General features: G+C 40.4%; 1 long non-coding RNA gene across 1 annotated transcript in view; it reads right to left on the reverse strand.

The window, feature by feature from the left end:
- LOC109381170 (uncharacterized) overlaps positions 1-20,554 on the reverse strand; it is a 442,425-nt gene that overhangs the window by 48,239 nt on the left and 373,632 nt on the right. The window contains exon 8 of the long non-coding RNA XR_002123647.1: positions 16,400-16,476. This is a non-coding gene — a long non-coding RNA (uncharacterized LOC109381170). The remainder of the gene's footprint in view (positions 1-16,399; positions 16,477-20,554) is intronic.

Here is a 20,554-nt window from a genome sequence, read left to right on the forward strand (position 1 = left end):
CGAACCATCAGCGTAGGAGTACTACTTGAGAGTCTCCATGGCGTGGCAGCTGGGCACCAACAGTGCGCGAGCACTGCACAGGAGCGGTGCTGCTGGGGGCTATGACAGGGCCAGCCTTGGCAGGATTAAAAAGTCCTCCAACTTATCCTCAGTGCTCTTGACCTCCCTGTTCTATGGCTCCTTTCTCCCAGTGTCTATCCCTCTGTCAAATCTCATTCAGTGAAAAGGAGCTGGTGTCAGCCCTCTGCTCCTCTAACCTCAGCCTGGTAAGAATGACAGTCACCAAGAGCAACTGTTGTACCTGTGCGTGTCATATCCTTCAGGTGCACTGAGGTGGAAAGAGAACAGGTGTCTGCTTTCAGGAGAATCACTGTCTTATCAAGAGGTCACTTTAGTCAGTTGCATTTTCATATTAATCCTGATCCCCAGATGGTGATCAAAAGGATGTGTCCTCTACAGGTAACTTCCGGTATCAACAAGCAGGTAAAGAAGAATGAAGTTCCTTGGGCAGTTACCCCATCCACAGGTAGATAAGATTGGCCTTGGGTTCAAAGTAATACAGAAAATGTTGCTGCTTCCTGTTAACATGTGGCATCGGAAAAATTATACACATACACACACACACACACACACACGCGCCCATACACAACTTCCATTTGAAACCAATTTTTGTCATTCTAGAAAGCTACAGGCCAACCTCCTTTACTTGGACATAACATTTGGTCGGGACAAAAATGCTCTTCAACTTAAGAGGAAAACAACGCCTTTGTTTTTACCACATGGGCCTCAGAGAAGAAACTGCAAACATCTCCAGAAAGAAAAGGGACCCCTTCAGCTCTACTGGGGTTCCACAGCATGGCTCCACGATGTCTGGGGATTTCAAACCTGATGCGAAGACCACTGTGCAAGGAAGGAACAAGTCTCAGTCCCATGATAAGGGGGACGCTTAAAATAGTAGGAACAAAGGCAAGCTTATACAGTCCATAGAATATGAAGTGATGACAAGCAGAGCAAAACGAAGTTGAGAGTGAAAAGGAAATTGCACAACAGGGCAGGATCAAGAAATCCTGGATACCCCTAGTTTCCGTTTCTAAGAGAGGAAAAAATTCAAAGACTACCCCTACCTTTCAAAGGTGTTTGTTCAAACACAATGACCCCACTTAGCCAATGTGCGCTCTTTATCTCAGCTATCTAACCCACTCAGATTTGCTCCTGAGAGCTGAAAGTCTCAGAGACGCTCCTGGGGAGGTTTTCAAAAGCCTGCTACAGGATTGAGGGGAAGGTCAGAGTACGTTATTTGGTTACTGCTGGAATGGGTGACCAGGTACTATTTCCTCTAGCTTTACAGTCAAAGGAGTTTCTTATACACACTTTTTTCAGCAGCATTATGAGGAGCGACCTGGGGGAAGGGCCGGGGACAGACTCACTCTATATGGTGACTCTAAACCCTTCAGGCTACTTACTTGAGATAATGCACTTTCCCTTCAGATAAAGAAACCTCCTCTATTCTCTGCTTAGCTTTATCTCTATGGGCACTTTGGGGAAACATCTTAATGTTTGTAAATGACAGAGCTAGGATTCAAACCAAGACCTACGTATGCCAGACACCGTGCTGAAAGCTGGATATAATTAACTCATGACAGTCCCATAAAAACAGAAGGAGGGAGTTATGTGTTTTTGGTCCTGTTTTGAAATGAGAGAATTGAAGCGAAAAAGAAGTTAATTTGTTTAGCCCAAGGTCACACATTTTCTCAGCAGCAGGACTCATCCTATGGTATCTGAGATTACAGATGACTGCGTTTTTCCTGGTGGCACTGACATGTAAGCAGTGTACTCAGCCAAGGGCTACGAGAGGAAACAGAAAATTAGACATTTGTTGAGATTTGGTCATTAATCAGACCTTTGTCTTCCTCTGTATTCTAAACCAGATAGACAGCGGGATCAGATAAATGAATATAGGGTTTTGGATTGAAAATGCACCGGAAACATGGCTTCAAGGAGAAGCTGTACTCAGGGGTCCTAACTGCTTCTCCTGCAAATTGAAACGATGTGCCAAGATGCTGGCTTATGCCTGGCAGGGCCAATCCTGCCCATACGTGCTTGCCACACGGAGGACCAGAGATGGAGAGCGTACTTGAATCTGCGGGAAGGGGGTGAGGTAACGCGTGTTCTGTTCCTTCATCCCTTCTTGCCAATCTGATCATTCTTTCGCTCTTAGGGAGTGAATGAAGGAAAGGACGAAAACATTTCTCTCATTTTTCTCCACTTGGGAGTGAAATGGAATTTTCCTCTCTTCCAAGGAAACATGAAGAGTTAGGGCTTTAAGTGTCCCCCCCCCCTACACTTAATGAGACTATCTTTCTAGAAGTGTCTGGTTTGAATTGAAAGGAAAGATTCAAGATGGTCTCTGGTGGAGCTGAGTCGATCTTCATGCCGATACACAGTGGGATCATTAGCAATGCTCTAGCTTCTGAATTGGAAAATTAATGTTAGTGCATCTGCTCAAAGTGAGATAACTGTACACTTTGGGCAATCAAGTGAAACAGCCAGTCACCTCAGTGGAGGAAAGCAGCGAAGCCAATTATTTCACTGGATTGACTTAAAAAGACATGAGAGGAACTGATTTCATATGTAAGTCATTTGCTTCTGTTCCTCGCTGGAAAAAAGTCATCAGTCAAGATCATTTGGGGGAGAGTGAGAGTCTGAATGCTCATTTAGGTGAACACAAAGGGGTAGCAAAGGAGAAAGACATAAATATTTAAAAAGATGGTGTAATCGCTGCAGACAGATAGACATGTCAAAGATGACTGATCTTGGTGAAGAATGTTGACTAACTGGGTTGAGTCCCTGATGATAAGACCACGTCAGAAACACTTTTTACCTTGCTCAGAGATGAGCTTCTATGTTCAGATTGCATAGAATACTGTAAGTGAGCCAGCCGTATCCTCTTTACATGTAACACAAAAGTGGCTTAACTGAAGGAAGAGATTGATAATGGTGGAGTGCTAGCCGGACACTTCCTAAAGCACGTTAGGGCTCGTATTTAAATTACATGGTACGTTTTTCATGTTGGAGCTGCGGTTTTCAGTGTGATAAGGTCAAGAGTGTGACTCTCCTATATTGCGAACAGCCTGGTGATATATCCAAGATTTATCTAGTGAATGTTGACTTTTTGTTGATTAATATCTACTGAGAGTTCTTCTCATACTCCTCGTTCTTCCGGACATCCTCTGACCTGGTTACTATTCTCTTTCATCCTGAAGACACATAAATCAGCCCAACCACACGAACCACCGGCCCTTTACTGGACTCAGAGACTGGATTCGAGTTTCAGGTCTGACACTCACCTCTGTGAGCCTGGGGAAGTCACTTCATTTGTTCTTTCAACAACTATTTTTTGGCACCTACATCAGGTACCGTTCTCGGCACCGGGCGTGATTTCTGCCTTCATGGGATTTAAATCTGAGTAGAGAAGACAGACCATTAAACAGATCATTCCAATCACATGCAATAAGCGCTATTTTGGGGGACAGGCAGGAGCCTGTGGCAGCACAGGGAAGGAGATACAGCTGCCCTAAAGGGTCAAATAAAGCTTTCTCATGCTTTACACGGAGACTTCAAAGGTTTGATGAATACTTGAGGAAAGCATGTTTTGCAAAGAAGGAACTTCATCTTATTAGTCAGAGAGATGAGACAGCTGCTAGCATGGCACGTTAATTTAGGGAATTTCAGTTTGCAGGGACCCTGGAGTGTGAGGAAGGCAGGTGGGAGCTGGGGGAATGGGCCAGTAATTAGAGGAATGTGATGAGTAATGAGTCTGGAGAGGTAGGTAAGATCTCTGGTTTCTTTAAACACAAAATTGCCAACAGTAGTGTCTACCTCATACACGTACTCTGAGAATCAAAGGAGAACAGGTACACAAAACAGTTTTGTACAGACACAAGGCCCTTGTGACTAGTGTGTCGGCTGGAGATTTTCCAGGAGCTGAACACTTTTGCCCAGCTCTGTGCTCTGATGGCTTTTTTGACCAAAGGTGCAAACAGCCAGTGATATAGTAGATTCGTGAATTTGTTTTCTACCTCCTTCTGCAGTTTCATAGATGTCTTTGTTCTTTAATATTGGCAACAGTGGGCCCACAAGGCAGATCAACCTAAGGGGCATTGCCCAGAATCCTCAAATCACAGCAGAGACAATCCTCTCTCACAGAGGTGCTCTGGAGACCTCCCAGGACAATTGATCTCTGCTGTCATGGTAAATCCCAGGCCGTCTCAGTGGAGTGATGGATCAGGCTTAAATGTTTTGTAAAGGCCTAATTCAATTAGCCCTGTCTGCTCTTGGTCCCAAGAAGAATCCAGTTTAGTAATGTGTTGCGAGCAATTTTCTTCAGAATAATCAGCTAGTATTTCTCCTCTGTTGGATAAACCCAAAGTCTAGGATTTTGTAGCCAGCGTGGGACTCGTGTCACTGTGGAAACCTATGATTCTTTATTTTCATGTGTTCTTCCTTTGATAAGATAGACCCAGGACAGGTAAGTGGCCAGAGCCTATATAAATGCTTCACTCTGACGTCAGGTGGATTTTGTATTTTCGAAAGAAAGGTATGTGTAGTGTGATCATGACATCTCACATCTTCACTCCCTGGTTTCCACGCTGTCAAGCTTCTTGAATAGAGTATGTGAGCAAAGTCCAATGCCAGAGGGAGGTTGGGAAGAGATAATCGGCTTTTCAACTCTGTTGCTGACAATTCTCCTTTTTCTCTTAAGGATACAGAAAGGGAAGTGCCTCAAAAATAGAACATTATGCTCACGACTGATACTCTGGTATTTGGTAAGGCTTATCTGTCCTGTATTTTTGGGCATTGACTGGCTTTATTATTTTGGGGTCACGGTGGCCTCTTTAACTTGGAAGGGTTTCCCTTTATACCTGAAAGACTGGGGAGCTCCGTGAGGTGTCCGAGTGTGTGGAGGTGTCTGTATCGGAAGGCAAGTTGGGAAGAGAAATGCAGTACCAAGGGCAGCTATTTTGGGAAGTTGGGAGAGGATACAAATGATACATTTTCTGCCCTTATGGGGTCTGGCTAGCTTTGGCTTTTGAGAATGTCGCTCTGGGAATGTGTACCTGTGTGTGTGTGTGTATGTGTATGGCGGGGAGTGGCGGCAACAAAGGGGCCACAGGAACGGGATTAAAAGGAGGTTTTGAATTGAGCCTTTATCATCAGGATCATTAGAACTTCAGTTTCCAGGTATCTACTGGCCCCCTCTTTGTCAGGACACCTGGGAGGCTCAGATGTCCTTCTTGGAAGCTAGTGAAATTCTGTCATTGTGGTTGCTGAGGTTGCTGGGTCGTCATATTACATAAAACGCACTGCTGATTCTGTAGTTCTGGCTGGTGGCCTTGGGGCCTCTCCAGCCGCCAGTGACCTGGCCTTCTTGACTGCGCCCTGTCCCCGATGGGGTTGGCTAGTGAGGCTCTGATGGTTATGCCACCCCCTGCCATGCCTGTCCTCACGTGGTCCTCACTGCCTCAACTGGATTACAGACCTCATTGAACTCCTGGAAGGACTTCGCTCTCAGTTTCTTACAGCGCCCCCTAGTGCTATCACGCTTTCACTTGAGTGTCTCTTCCATTCTGCCTCTTGAGGTTCAAGTTCCTACAAATGAGGGTGGCAATCACCTAGGACTGTCAGATTTAGCAAAGTCACAATGGGAAAAAAACCCCACAAAACTGTATGATTCCACTTATATGAGGTATCTAGAGTGGTCAGATTCAGAGACAGAAAGTAGAATGGTGGGTGCCAGGGGCTGAGGAGAGGATTTGTTTGATGAGTATGAAAACGTTTTGGGGATCTATTGTACAACAATGTAAATACGCTTTACACTATTAAACTGTAGACTTAAAATGGGTAAGATGGTAAATTTTATGTTATGTGTATTTTACCACAATGCAAAGCAAACAAACGAAAAACCCCAGCTTCTTGATTTTTTTCCTCCCTAGCACTAACTCTTTTAGCATTATTAACTCTTCTGCTTAAAATTTATTTGGCTAAGTAAATCCCTCAGATTACTCAATTACATTTGAGAATCAGTCGAACGGGGACTTTTCTATCCCTTCTCATTGGACTTTTACCCCCGTTTCCTTGGTGGTTGGATTTATCTCATCTCAGTGTCAGTAACCGCAAACACGCTATGTACTTTGACAGTTTGGATGCAGAGAGAGGAAGAAGGTGTTTCCCCTGTTTACACATCATTTTGAAGTGAAAGGTTGACAAATGAGAGGAATGATGTGTGGCTAAGAATTCCTGAAAGCATTAGGGAGCATGAATGAGACCACGTGTCTTATAAGGAGCTGCATGGAGTGAAACTGGCCCCTGTTCCTTGTGCCTTTGCAGGTTTTGCTGACATACATCGTCCCTGCAACCCACAGCCCGGCAAGATTTAAGTTCTAAGTGGGGGGAAAGAGGTGAGAAAAATCAGATTCCAAATATAACCCCCGTTTGGAGCAATGATAAAATTAATTAAATCAATTAATTTAAATGTTATTGGAATAAATCATTATTGGAATTTTAATAAGTCAAGATGCATCTCCCTAAATGTTGTCTTTAGCATGCGGTTAATCACCCCTTCTCAGTAAACTGTTCTCCAGATAATTCCCACCTGATAGTTTTCTCTGAGAGATCGGTTTAATGCCCAGAAAAAAACTCCATTTTGATAGTGTTTGCTACCAAAGAGGAGGTGATTCCTTGGCTAGCCTCAGAATTTCAAGAAGCGGTTTTGCATTCGGAAGACTTCAGCGTCATACAAGCAGGCCACGCGTCTTCAAACGGCTAACAATGTTTGGACTTTCGTGTAAAATATTTGGGGAAGACCCATAAAATGTTCAACATACAATGTTTCAACTCAGGTGTGGAATTGATTAGGCAAAGTGGAGAGTGAAGTAGAACCCTGTGATTTGCCCAATTTACTCGTTCCCACATTCACTCATTCACTGCACAAAGACAAACGAAGTCTTTAATATGTCAGGAAGTATTCCGGATGACTTAGGTAGATGAGCAATCGAGGCACGATTTGAATGGAAATAGTGACGCTTTTTGTTTCCCCAGTAGGTTTTGTTTAGCATAAATGATCTAGGTACTTGTTGAAACTGTTGCGTTAACTTTGCCTGTGGCATGAAGCAGACAGCCTGAACCCTCCCACTGGGATTCGATTCCATGATACTGAGAAGGAAGAGGGCACTGCTCGCAGTCCTTGGCGCCGTAACTTCCTGCCCACAAGAGGCTCTTGGGCACCGTTTCCTATCCCACTGGCTATCCGAGCCCTTTCCAGGGTCTCTGTCTGTGCACAGAGCTTGCTGTAGATCCCAGATGGGGTCACAATCCGCAGTCTGTCCATTCTCTCTTTCGTCTGGACAGAGGAAGCACTTCCCCTTTTAGAATTCAATATTCATTCCCAGCTTTCCTCCTTGAAAATCCTGGTAAACATGTTTATTATCATTCCCATATTTTTCTCTAAACAAGCTTTCCTGGGATGCTATTAAGAGCCTGGAAGTCATGGCAAAACTACTGGAGAAGGGCCACCAGGAATGGGGGGAGGATGAGGACAGGTCCAGTGTGGGAAAAATCAAACCACTCATGGCCAATAAACAAAGATGAACAAGGGGAAACCGGCCGATCTTCCATGTTGTATGAATGAAAGAAACAACCCACTGTATTCCAAAAACAGGAAGCAATGTCCATAAAGAAAGAAATGCTTCCCGTTTTGTTCCATCAGTAATAAAATCTCGTCACATGAGTGGTAATCAGCCTGTAACTTTATCCCCACGGTGTTTCAGCCTTTGTTCTTGTCTCTTTCTTTTTCTCTGCCTGGTCTCTGCCTGGGAAGAGTTTACAGTTCCACTGGGAGAGAGGGGGAGAAAAAGATCTGCTTGGTCCTCTTTAAGCTTTTAAAGAACATTTACTTTATTTTTCTTTTCTTACAGACCACAGCCAATTGCTGGTTCTCCCCTTTGAAAGAAACCTCAGCTCTTTCATCTCCTGTGTGGAAAAATGTCTATCGGCTGGAAGCCCTGTGAGTCTTAATTCTCAAGGATTTTAGTTGTAAGCCGTTCAAGGCATGAGCTAAGGTTTCAGGTGAGGGTAACTTTAGTAGCTAAGCCTGATTTCTAGCCCCGCCCTGTGCCCCCCAGGGCTCTATGGTTAGTTTTCAGTGAGTGGATAAGCTCCTCAGCTAAGATGTAAACTTATGTTTTCTGGTATCTGATAAAGGTTGCTGGAAACCAACACTTAAAAAAAAGAAAAAAGAAAAAGAAAGGAGAGAGAGAGAGAGAGAGAGAGAGAGAGAGAGAGAGAGNAGGGAGGGAGGAAGGGGGGAAAAAAAAGGAGAGAAACTGAATCCAAAGGCTTACAAGGGGATTAGAAAAGTATACTCCAGATGGAAAATTTTATGGGAGCTGGAGAAAATGTATAAGTGAAATATCAGTATCATAAAATAACAGGAAATAGTGTAATCTACCTGATGGAGAAAATTGTCACTTTAAAAAAACTATCCTAATTTCCTTCAAAATTGTTCTTGTGTTTGAGCCAATAAACTACAGCTAAGCTGACCACGGGCCTTTCTCTTGCCAAACTCGTATTTGCCAATAGAACCTCTGTGTGTTTACAATTGAAACTTTTCCATTCTATTTTTTTTCCTCTTCTAATTAAAATAAAGCCACCCAGGGGCAGACAGAAATCATGCAATGAGGAAAGAAAATTGCTAATGATCTAGGTGAATTATGGTCCAGGAGTTGAGAGGAAAATCAGAGTGAGTGTTAGAGCAATGGCCTCAAAGCAAATTTGGGGTCAACCAGAAGAAATGTAGGAGAGGGAAATCCTGTGTTTTCCTTTAATAAGCAATAATAATAATACAATTTGTCTTAAGTATGTGCATGGTAGAAGATAAATCAGAAGATGAATGCCTAAGGTCTTACTCTGGGGCAATATGATATTGATGTTATTTTTGCCTTGTTCCCCCTTCCCCCATGCCGCAAACCTCTAGTATGGATTATATGACTTAGTAAAACTATTGCTGAACATACGAGAAAAAAAAATTGTTCTGTTGCTTAGACAGGATACTATCAGGATTAATTTCCCATCTAGGCATATTATTTTGATTGGGATAATTATGGCATTTCCAAAGGTAATGGTTTCAATTGGTTTCATAAGCCATGATCTACACACACACCTATTACCTATTCAACAGCATGAAGGCTGGCCAGGCACTGTGCTACATGGAGAAGAGGAAGATGGACTAGAACTCAAAGAAGGAAGTCCAAATGTCGGTGTGCTTCTGGGTAGAAAGTGATAAATATCACAAGGGATGGGCAGAGAAAACGTTACAGAAGTTCAAAGGATGAAGGATGACTTAGGGGTGGAATGAAGTCCAAGAAAGTCTTCTTAGAGGGGCAGCGTTTACACTGCACCTTTAAGGTGGGGCAGGATTGAGACAGGATCCTGAACAGGTTTGCATCAACTTTCAACAGAGCTCTGCACATGTATCAACTCATTCATTCATTTGAAAAGTGTATGTTGTGCGGCTGGTGTTCTAGGACCTGGGAAGAGAGACTGAACCAATCAGTCAATGATCCCCTATGGAGATGGTAAGCTGGCGGGATTGAGGTGGCGGTGGTGGTGGCGGTTGTATTTGAATATTTTATTTTCTTGGCACATTTGTGGTCGTTGAACCACTGGTATTTGATGCAAGTTGAGAGAATTTGTCTTTCTAGCAAATCAGTTTGGTGGGTATTGGGAGATTTTAGACAGGTGTCACGAAAGATACTGAGATAATGTTCATATATGCATGCATCAAACTTTACACAAAAGTTAGAAAAGTATTGTGCATGTCCCCAAAGGAATAATTTGAAAAGTGATATAGATTGTGCACAAGTTGGAAAGAAGTTGAGGAGAAAGGTAAATGATAGTGGCTAAGAGATCGCTGCTTCTACCAGAGATAAAGGATAAGAATGAAAGCAATAGAAAGACGTGACTCATCATTTGTAATGTAGGGTATCGACCTGAAGAAAAAGGAAATGTATGGGAATAGTTCAGAAAGCAGAAGGTTAGATTTGAGAGAAAAATGTTCTGAATGGCCAACTTACAAGGAATTAGTCTCTTGATACCTTGAATTAGTCTCTTGATACTTTACAAATAACTTTCAAGTTCTTTTTCTTACACCCAGGAAGGCGATCAACTGTGGAAAAACAGACAGCTAGCAACAGTTTCTATATAAGCTGCAGAGGACTGGTCCGTGAATGCACACATCGTGAATAGACTAACATGGACACATGTTTGCTCATTTGTGGTTGTAGAATCACTAGGAAATGGCTTGTCAGTATTTAAATAATTTTAGTTTTAATATATAGAACAGACAGACAAGATTTCAAAGAAGAATTGATCCAGTTTCTTTCCTTAAAAATTTTTTTTTAATCATAGTGGGAGAAGAATCATCGAATATTCACAAATCTAGCTGTTATATTCTGGATCGTTTAGAAGGCAGAGACTGAGGCAAGGATGAAAACGTCCAAACTTGATTTGAGAGGTGCAAGTTAAGGTGCCCAAGACAAGGAAAGATGGCAGCGATGTGATGTGATGGGTCACTTCACTGGCCATTGTTTCGTAATAAGGTGCAAAAATCCAAAGTAGGTTACTCAAGAAATGTGTTCGCTAGCATCATGGGGAAGACATTTCTGATGGGTTTGCAAGGAGGGCCACATCTCAGAGCAGTCCATGGAGAGGATAATGGAGAGAGAAACTGTGTGTTGAGTTCCCCCTGGTCTCTTGTTTCCTATTGGTCAAGGTTCAACCTCTGGGGAGTTAATTTTTCTGACGTTTTAGTTTGCAACATCTGCCTCCTTGTCAGATCCCATGCTCCATATGTGGATGTGTGGCACATGTGACGAAGAAAGGATAAAGGAGGCAGAGGAGGGACTCTGAGAAGACATATGAGGTCCATGTTCAATACACCAATCAACCAACCAAGGGATATTGACAAAAGACCGTCTCCATACATCTGTCCTTTCTGTGTGGGTCTCCTGGCTCACAGAGTACATGTCACTCTAGGCCATTCCAGTGAAGCACTCTATTTTTTTCCCCACTAAATGAATTATTTATACATGTTTTCGTTTCTCTAACTAGACCTCCATGAGTGCCACAGGAATGAAGGTTGATTGCCTTCTCCATCGCTAGCACTCAGCAGAGGTCCTGACATAGAGCACTCCTTCAAAACTACAAGAAAGAAGCGGGTAGGTGGCGAAAAAGAAAGAAGCTAGGAGTGAGCTTGTGACTGTGGATATTTATGATTTCACTTATCTTTCTTTCCATCGAAGGTGTAAAAACGTCAACCCTGTCAGTAGCTACTTGGTACTTTATAAACCAGGGTCCCCAGTAGGCGTGGGTAGGAAGCACAGAGGAGAGAGGCACATGCATTTGGAAAATGCTCCAGGTGATTATGATATGACTTTGCTCTACATACATAAGAACCAGGGTCACACCCCGACCTACTCCAGAAAGATACTGACTGGCGTTAATGGCAAAGAGAATAGCATGGGAGGGGGGGAAAGCATAGCATTCTGGGAAAACCTCAAGTAACCGGGTTTGCCTGTCTCTTTCAGTTTTTACTCCTGACCTCGTAGCGATGTTCCTTAGACAGATTCTGCCAGAACAAGGCAGAAGAGGTCTGGGTGGCATCTGGGTTTTCCTATCACCTGGAATTTCTTGATCGTGGTTAGGTACGCTTCCATTCCAAGCCAGATGAAGAAGGCCAGATGCAGTCTCCTTCCCCCCTCCACATAATTTTAGAAAGAACGCATTCCTAAGAGAAGCTATTAGTTCCCTAAATTGGAAATGGGAGTAGGAAAACCATAAATGGCTTGCCAAAAATATGGGCTGCACAAATATAGGATGCTTGGAAATGAGATGCACTCTTCCATTATAGCCAAGCGACGGGCTTTTCTCCCCCGACCTGGTCAGTGTTGTCAGCTTCCTCGGGGTTAAACATAGCCCAGAAGCACGTTGCTACCAAACAGGATGGAAAACATCGAGCCCAGTTTAACTCAATTTCTCTAGATCAGGGTGGGGGAGTGTTACCCTGAAATAGCATACACCAACGGCAGAATTTTCTCAAAGTCCTTCTACCATATTACATTACCAAAATAAAGAACAGCTATATTTTATCTGCAGTATCAGCAAGATCATATAACACAACCATAGGCTGGTATCACTTAACAAGCTGGGCTTCACACACACACACACACACACACACACACACACACACACACAAAACCCATAGTGGAATATTGGAAAGCATCGGGAGCTAATGCATACCACAGCATGTCTAACTCATTACCGTATTATGATGAATTAAAGCTTTAGATCTGACTAATTGATTCAGAATCCCCGTGCTCTGCAACGGGATGCCCTCTCTTATAAACCAAACTTGGGGGCTGATTTCTACAGCTTCAGGCAACAAAAAGGACTGCCCTTTGGGAAGGATTAGGCTCCTCTGGGTTGGCATAAGATGTGTCCAACGTCCTCTTCCTTTAGAGTTTGAGAAAAAGTGAAAGAAGGACAGGTAAAGTTACTGCACCAGGTGAGCCAAGAGAAGAAAGGAGAAGAAACATACTAAACAAAAGGTGAAAATGTTTCATGACATTGATCTTCTTATTGTCTGATGTTTAAATAGAACCAAACCTCCATAGGTAGAAATTTTGAACTCACTGTTGGGGGTGGGGGGGCACATGTAATTTCATGAAAATCTATAGGTTAGTTAAATGCAAAATAATTGTATTACCTTTTCCCTTTTTTATTGAGGTAGAATTGACATATAACACTATACTAGTTTCAGGTGTACGATGTAATTTGATATTTGTGTACACTGCAAAATGACCACCACAATAAGCCTAGTCACCATACATAGTGATACATTTATTTTTCTTGCAATGAGAACTTTAAAAATCTACTCTCAAGATCTACTTAACAACTTTCAGATATGCAATACAGTATTATTAACTATAGTTATCATGGCATATATTACATCCCTAGGACATATTTATTTTATAACTGGAAGTTTTACCTTTTATCACCTTTATCTATTTCACCCACATCCCTAATTGTATTACTTATAAGGACACATATTACTTAAATAAACGCCAGTGAAGGCTCCCAAATTCCAGCATGCCGGCTACCTAGACAGTTCTTTCCATTTCTGTTAGTCTATTATTAAAATGTTCATGTTTTTAAAAATGATTTACTTTAAAGTTTAATAACCCCAGAAATCTTACTGACAATATAATATAAACATAGTTCTAAGTTGAGTAGATGAAAAAAAAAATCCTCAATGTCACAATCTCTGATTACATGATACAAAAATGTTACTCATAAAGTTATTTCCATTCTCATTTACATGGTAGTTGATAATAAATAAGTAGATAGTAATATACTTACTAAAGAAATTAGGGTGAGCCCATAAGCGCAGAAGCAAAGAGTCCGATTTTGAGGAGACACTCAAAGACATCCAGTTAGCCCAATACAGGGAGCCCTTAGATGATCCATTTCATCTCTGGATAGCTAGAAATGTTCAAACCTTCTTTCTGAAGATGAGCTAAAGCCTGCCAACCTGTAACTTTCCACCTGCTTGCCCTTTTTCCTTTCGGAAAACTATAAGCTAAACATGAGTCCGTTTCTATATGCGAACTATCCAAATATTCGAAGACCTCTCTCACATTCCCCTTGTATTTTTTCCTTTTCCTTTTCATGCAATCTACTGTCACACCAAGTTTCCCCATTTGACAATTCTATAACTGAATTTGGGGGAAACAAATGTGGTAGAACTTATATTTTTAAAATTTCAGTTTGTCAGAGGAAATACAAATAGCTGACAAAATGTAAGAAATAATTGAATCTCACAAGTCAGAAAACAATAAAGGAATTGAGATGCCACTTGTAACCTACACATGGACCAAGATTTACACAAGATGAAACCAAGAACTTGGTAAAGGAGAATAACAGGGACCCTCACACACCACCGGAAAACTAAATTGATATAGCTTGTTTGGGAGGCAAATCAGCAATATTGATGTCAACAATCACCTTTTAGGCATTATCTTAAAGAATTATTGGTTTGGGACAAACATTTAGTTAAGAAGCACGTTCATGGTAACAAGTTCAAAATAACAAAATGGAAAACAATCTAATAGTAGTTAAATAAATTCCAGAATGCCCTACTGTGGTATTGGAAAATGATATTTCAGAAGAATATTTAGTGATTTGGTGTTAAGTGGACAAACGTGTTGAGTGATCCCTATGCTCTAAAAAATAAAAGTGTATATCTGTGTGTGTCTCTTTCTATGCACATATATATTTACATAAAAGTAAAGAGATAGATAGGCAGAAATAACAACAATAAAAACTAGAAAGATTTGTACCAAAGTGAAGCCAGCGGTCATTTAAATCAAGCCCTTTTTTGGTTTTAGGTAATCGTTGCTGACCATCATTGCTGATCATCGTAAGTCCGTTTTCTGGCACATATTCTATTAGCTCCTCCCACACCGTTTGGCTTTGTCCCCTTTAAACGTGACAAACATGCTGCCTTTGCTTCTATCCGAATCATTTTATAAAATGTACAACAGGACAGGGCCCAGGATTGAGCGTGTTTTGTTTTTTGCCGTCAGCATTGCACGGTCAAGGCCATGGGTCAAGACGTGCCAGTCTGACCGCGCTGATGCCCAAAACGAAAGTCTATTAATTCAGTCACATATCCTTTTATCAAGCACTTTTGAAAACCCAGGCCTGTGCTAGATATTGGGCCAAGTATATGGTTCTGGCTCTTGAACGAGTGTGCAGAAGATTGGATCCCTTGGTCGTCACTGGAGTTAAAGATCGTGAGACTCGGAGGCTGAACTCCTCAGCTTGTGGCTCAGCTGTACTCCGAAGAATCTGCTACGACTCAAGTTCAGTGGGAGGACATCTTCCCCAAGTTTGAGATTACGTATGGATGTGCAGCCAAACCAGGGAGAGAACCCACAGCTCCTTTTTTCCCTCTCAGAGATCAAAATGAGAACTGCTCATTTGAAAGATAAAAGTAGTCTCTTCCACATCTAAAAACGTTTATACATATGTATATATAATATTTATTTATGTCTCCCATGTGGTGATTTAGGTACAAATGATTCTGGAACATATGGAGTACATTTTCTTTTAATGTAAACAGAGATTGTTAATATTCAGGAAGAACCAATGGCAACATGAGCGTTGGCTCCTCTAAATCCCTAAGTTTGAGGAAGTTACTAACCTCAGGTTACAGAAAAAAGGGCTCTGTCTTTCCTGAGCTAGCATAAGTTTGGCCTTTATGTAGGAGAAATGTGAGGTTTATTTTCAACCTTTTCAAGTTTTACGGCCAGTGATGTGATGATGTAATCTATGATCAAGATGACACAGTATTGAGTTTTAGATTGCAAGCCAATAATATTTACATACATAATTGGTGATCCTTGCTTGGTCCAGTTAAATGAGTTAGCTCTAAGGTTAATGGGGTTACAGGCTATGATCACACTCAGGTCTGAGCCCATTAGATTTGTTCTAATCCACACTCATACACTATGCTTAATCTAACTTTGCACATCACAAACGATGTACTTAACCACATTTACATAATTCACTACAGTTGCATCAATGTTGTAGGGAGGGAAAATATTCTTCTCTACCCTCTTAGGTTCGGTAACTGGAGTTTGTGAATTAAACAGACAGAAGATTAACAGGAGAAAATGCATGCACATTTTATTTGATACTAATATTTTAATATGCGCATGTGCATGGAGACCTTCACAGAAAAGGAAATAAATACCCAAAAGAAGCCATCAGGCCTGGGGCTTATATACCATTTTAACAAAAGGGTTTGAGCCTCTAAGGGTGGCAAGGTAAATATATGGGGGAAGCTAATGGAAGATAAGTTTTGTTTTCAGTAAGGTCCATTTGTGCAGCCCCATCTCAGTGCTGACTTTCTGTCTCCAGTGAGAAGGGTTTTTCTCTTCCTGGTCCCAGGGAGGGGAGAGAAAATACCTTCACAAAGGGAAATTTATGTCCTGCTTCTAGGCAAATAGAAGGAAGGCAGAGAGCTCTTTGTACATTTGTTGCTTCTTAATTGCCCTCAGCTCAAAAGCAATCTTTATGCCAAAGTCTTCTCATATTTTGGGGTGGCATACACTGATTCTTGTCAATATCAACTGAGATTTGGATAAAGAAAGATGAATACAACACATTCTGTAACTCTGAAGATCCCATCATCTACTGAGAGAGAAAAGCATGCACACAAATGATCACAATAAAGCAAGCAAGACTAAAAACGAGTACAGAAAAAGGAGCGATCACTTACTTTTCTTTGGAGAAGCCGGGGAGGATCAGATGACTGCTGCCTGAGCTGAATTTGGAGGACTGGACAGATGTCGTGGCCTAGGGTGAGAGAGAGTAGAGGAACTTTTAAGCAGAGAGGACAGCATGCTTAAGGTATGGAGACATGAACCAAAACAGCGTGCTGGGCATAGTTCAACATGGTCACTGCCTAATGTGCAACTGGCAGGGGTCCCCGTGTGGGAACCGGGAAGTGGTTGAAGATGAGCTGGTGGTCAGACAAGTTCATAACATGGAAGACCTTACAGCCCATCTTAAGGGGTTTGGCATTTATTTTGAATTCGAAGGGGCACGATTAAAGGGTAAGAAGTCATGCATCTAAGTAGGTTTATTCTGGAAACCAATGTGGAGCAGCTGACCAGGTGAAAACATGTATTATTTCAATCACAGTCACTGAAGCTGCCTGCAAAAAAGTGGTTGGAGAGGTTACATAGTTCCAAGTAAAAATTAACAGGGCTGGGGGATTGATTAGACATAAGTGACAAAGAGACGGTGAATTGGCAACATCTCTATTTATGCTTTAAGGTTACTCAAAGGAGGGTTGTGTCATCACCTAAACCTAAGCTCAGAAGAAAGGGCAGGTGTGGGAAGAAAGGTGTTGAGTTCGGGTTGGGATACGTTTCATGGGAACGTGGTTGGAGATATTAAGGAGGTAAGAAGGAACGCTGAGTAGGCGAGTGACCATAAAGAGTAGTTGAAGGAAAACAGGGCAGTTGGGTGACACAAACTCCCTTCCAATGGATCAGAAATCAGACATGAATCCAGGTCATGTGGGGCCTGTAGGTCTTTAAAATATTAGGGATTCTCAAATAAAAATAATACGAAATTACAAACACAAAGTTTGGTGTGAATGTGAGTATTTAAATGAGAAAAGAAATGAACACAAATTAAATTTTAAAAACAAACTTGAAAAATAATCATAATAAAAAAATTTTTAAAACATGATGTTAAAAATTAACTGAGAATCATTAATTAAAATTAATTTTTGGCTGTGTAATCATTGATTACCTCTTCATATGATTTTGCAATATTTTTTTTTCTATGCCAGACACAGAAAGATAATTCAATCTTTTCCTCTTTCTGGGTTGATCCAAAATTATTTGTAATATTGACCATTTAATGATGTTTCTTTCAGATTCACAACTCATTCATGATGTAAATTTTTAGACTTGTTGCCAAATTTGGGAAAACATTTATCAAGTTTCTTGTCTATTTGAGCTAGAAGATTCAGAAGAATTTCCCATAGATGAATTTTGGAATCCATCCATTTTAAACCTGACTTCTCCTCTGCTACCCACATAGTACTTCTTGTTTGCTGCTGGGTGCTATAGAATGTGTTTATGTTGTGGTCCTGCCTCTTTTTTGTCACAACTTGGGATGAGTCACTAACGTGGCCTCCAGAAATACCCCCGGAAGCCATTCCTATACCAGCATTGCCTAGTGATAATTTCACTATGTAAGGGAGCATCTGTGAGCCGCGCAAATACATGCCACCAAAAGCAAACTAAATTGATTTCAAATTCAACTTCTGATCAGGATGTCCAAAATGCCTAGGGCCGCCTCATCGTCACCTGACTGACATACGGGGAAGACAGAGTGGATGAAATACCTTAGTTTTGTACATTTTATAAAAATATTGGAGCATAGAAAACACTGTGCCAGAGACCTTCCCACACCTTGAGAAGCCTCCAGCAAGTGAGATGTCTTGAGGTTTAAGTTTCACACGCTTCATGGAAAAATCATCTCTGTCGTCAAGCCTAGGAACCAATGACAAGGATGGAACTCTCTCTCCTGCTATGGGAACAGAAACTCCATTCACTGGTCCACGTCTTCTTCCTCCTTCTCTACTTACTTACTCTTGGGATTCTAGGTGGGTCTATGAATTAGATTCTATTTGTGCTGTTTGTACAATAAGAATGGAGACTCTGTCCTGCAGAAGGAATTTGCATTTGTTTAGAGCCTGTTGGATAACTGACTCTCCTGTCATAGATTACTGGGGAGGAAATGGCTAGCATCTACATCCATGAGAATAGTTCCTTTAAACTTACTATTTCTAACACCAGGCATGGCTGTCTTTCTGTATATGAGAAGGATCTAAGCCTTGGGTTTTAAACCAGTGTTTCAGAGTATGTTTATTACATACTCAAGGATGAGGAAACCAAAAAATAAATACGAGAACTTGAAAATCTTTTGCAGCATGAGAAAAGAAGAAAGCATTAGTTACTGAGAGAAAAATGAAAAGATTTATTTCATGAAGTATAAGAAATATTTAGAGAACATCTTGTTCTCAATGAGGACATTATTTCTCTTTTAAAGCCGGCTGAAATAAGAATTTTTCAAAACAAGAACAGTGATCAAAGTAAATTATATTTTAGAATACCAAAAAGCAGGCTCAAGATTATCAAAAACAAAAAAAAGAAAACAAAAAAAACTAAAGAAACAGACAGTAAACTAAGAGGCAATCTCAGATTTTAAGGGAAATTAGTATAAAGATAAAAATATGAGAGAATTATTAGCAAAAATGAAGGCCAATTCACAGGTACCCAAGCTCTGAACAATAAGTATTCTCGTTTAGAAGGAAAAAAACAAACAAACAACTACCCACATATAAAAAATTATCTGATATTAATAGATTTGCCCTTTTCCAGCTTGTATTGGTAAATTGAGAATTCACATGAGAAAATGTGTTGATAAATATTCAAAAGCTTCAAGTATAAAGGGAGACTAATTTCTATAAGGAGGACAAAATATTTACCAGAAAACAAAACAAAACACAGTGGTTTTAAGTAACCCGAGGCATCTTTTTTTGAAACAACCAAATATGGGACAATAGCTGCAGTGCTTTTTCCCAAAGGAAACTGATCTTCAATTTTACAAATAGCTAAATGGATGCTCTCATATCTGCAAAGTTTTATAAAATTGATCAGCTGACTGGCACAAAAACGGCTCAAAACCATACCCCAGATAACTAAGGGATGAGTTAAAATGGGAACTAAACTAAAGAAATATGTGGCGAGTTATCTCTTCCATAATTCATACCACAAAATGCAGAGATTCCAATAGTTGAGCAGATTTATAGTTTTTGTATTTTCTTATATTTTTTCTTTATATATTTTAGAATGATATCTGGAGAATATGGCTTTATATCATGGTCTTTCTAGATCATGGGGTATTGAGCACGGCCAGTTAAAAAGGCGGCATTCTCTTGTTTGAGTTTTACTGATTGATGTAAGTGTGTGTGTGTGTGTGTGTGTGTGTGTGTGTGTGTTCACTTGCGAATGAGTGTGTGTGTGTTAAAGGTATAAGTACGAATTTGTTGATAGAACTAGATTTTGTATGAACTAGACAAAAGCGTAGTTATACTTATTCCACTAAAGGAGATAACACATTTAACCTGGATAATAATTAAGATGTAATTAAAATGTAGACAGTTCTAGGTAAATCAGAATAATTATTTTAAGATTCATTTAAACATGCATAATTTAAATGCCGTTTTAATGTGATAAAAAATAAACTAGATACAATGTATATCAACAAAAAATTACATTTCTCCCTATATTTTTGGCTAATATAAATCACACCATTTCACATGTCAGCTTTTAAAATAAGAAACCACAATTTTACCAGATTTGTATGCCCTAATTTGTTATTAGAGCTGAACTATTTTGTAAGAAACAAAATTGGAAATTAACAATTTTTGGCTTTAAATTGTTGTTACTTCAAAACACAAAAATAAACCCACGCCTCTCTTTAGTCATTTCAACACACTAACAATTGAATTAATAATGATGGTTATAACATAATTTAAAAGTTAAGAATTTCACTGTTATGTAAATCATAGGAAATATAATGTAATGCATTGTATGAGCCTCTCTTTAGTCATTTCAACACACTAACAATTGAATTAATAATGATGGTTATAACATAATTTAAAAGTTAAGAATTTCACTGTTATGTAAATCATAGGAAATATAATGTAATGCATTGTATGACAGTTGAATATGCATTTCAAATTGTATGTGAATTTCAACCATCTAAGTTTCATCTTGCTAAATGCGAATGTGCATTGATTGGTTTCTATTAGGCTGCCTCTTGCATGACTATAAGGAAGCACAAAGAG

The sequence above is a fragment of the Hipposideros armiger genome, unplaced genomic scaffold, assembly GCF_001890085.2.
Source record: "Hipposideros armiger isolate ML-2016 unplaced genomic scaffold, ASM189008v1 scaffold_45, whole genome shotgun sequence".
In the NCBI taxonomy this organism is placed as follows: Eukaryota; Metazoa; Chordata; class Mammalia; order Chiroptera; family Hipposideridae; genus Hipposideros; species Hipposideros armiger.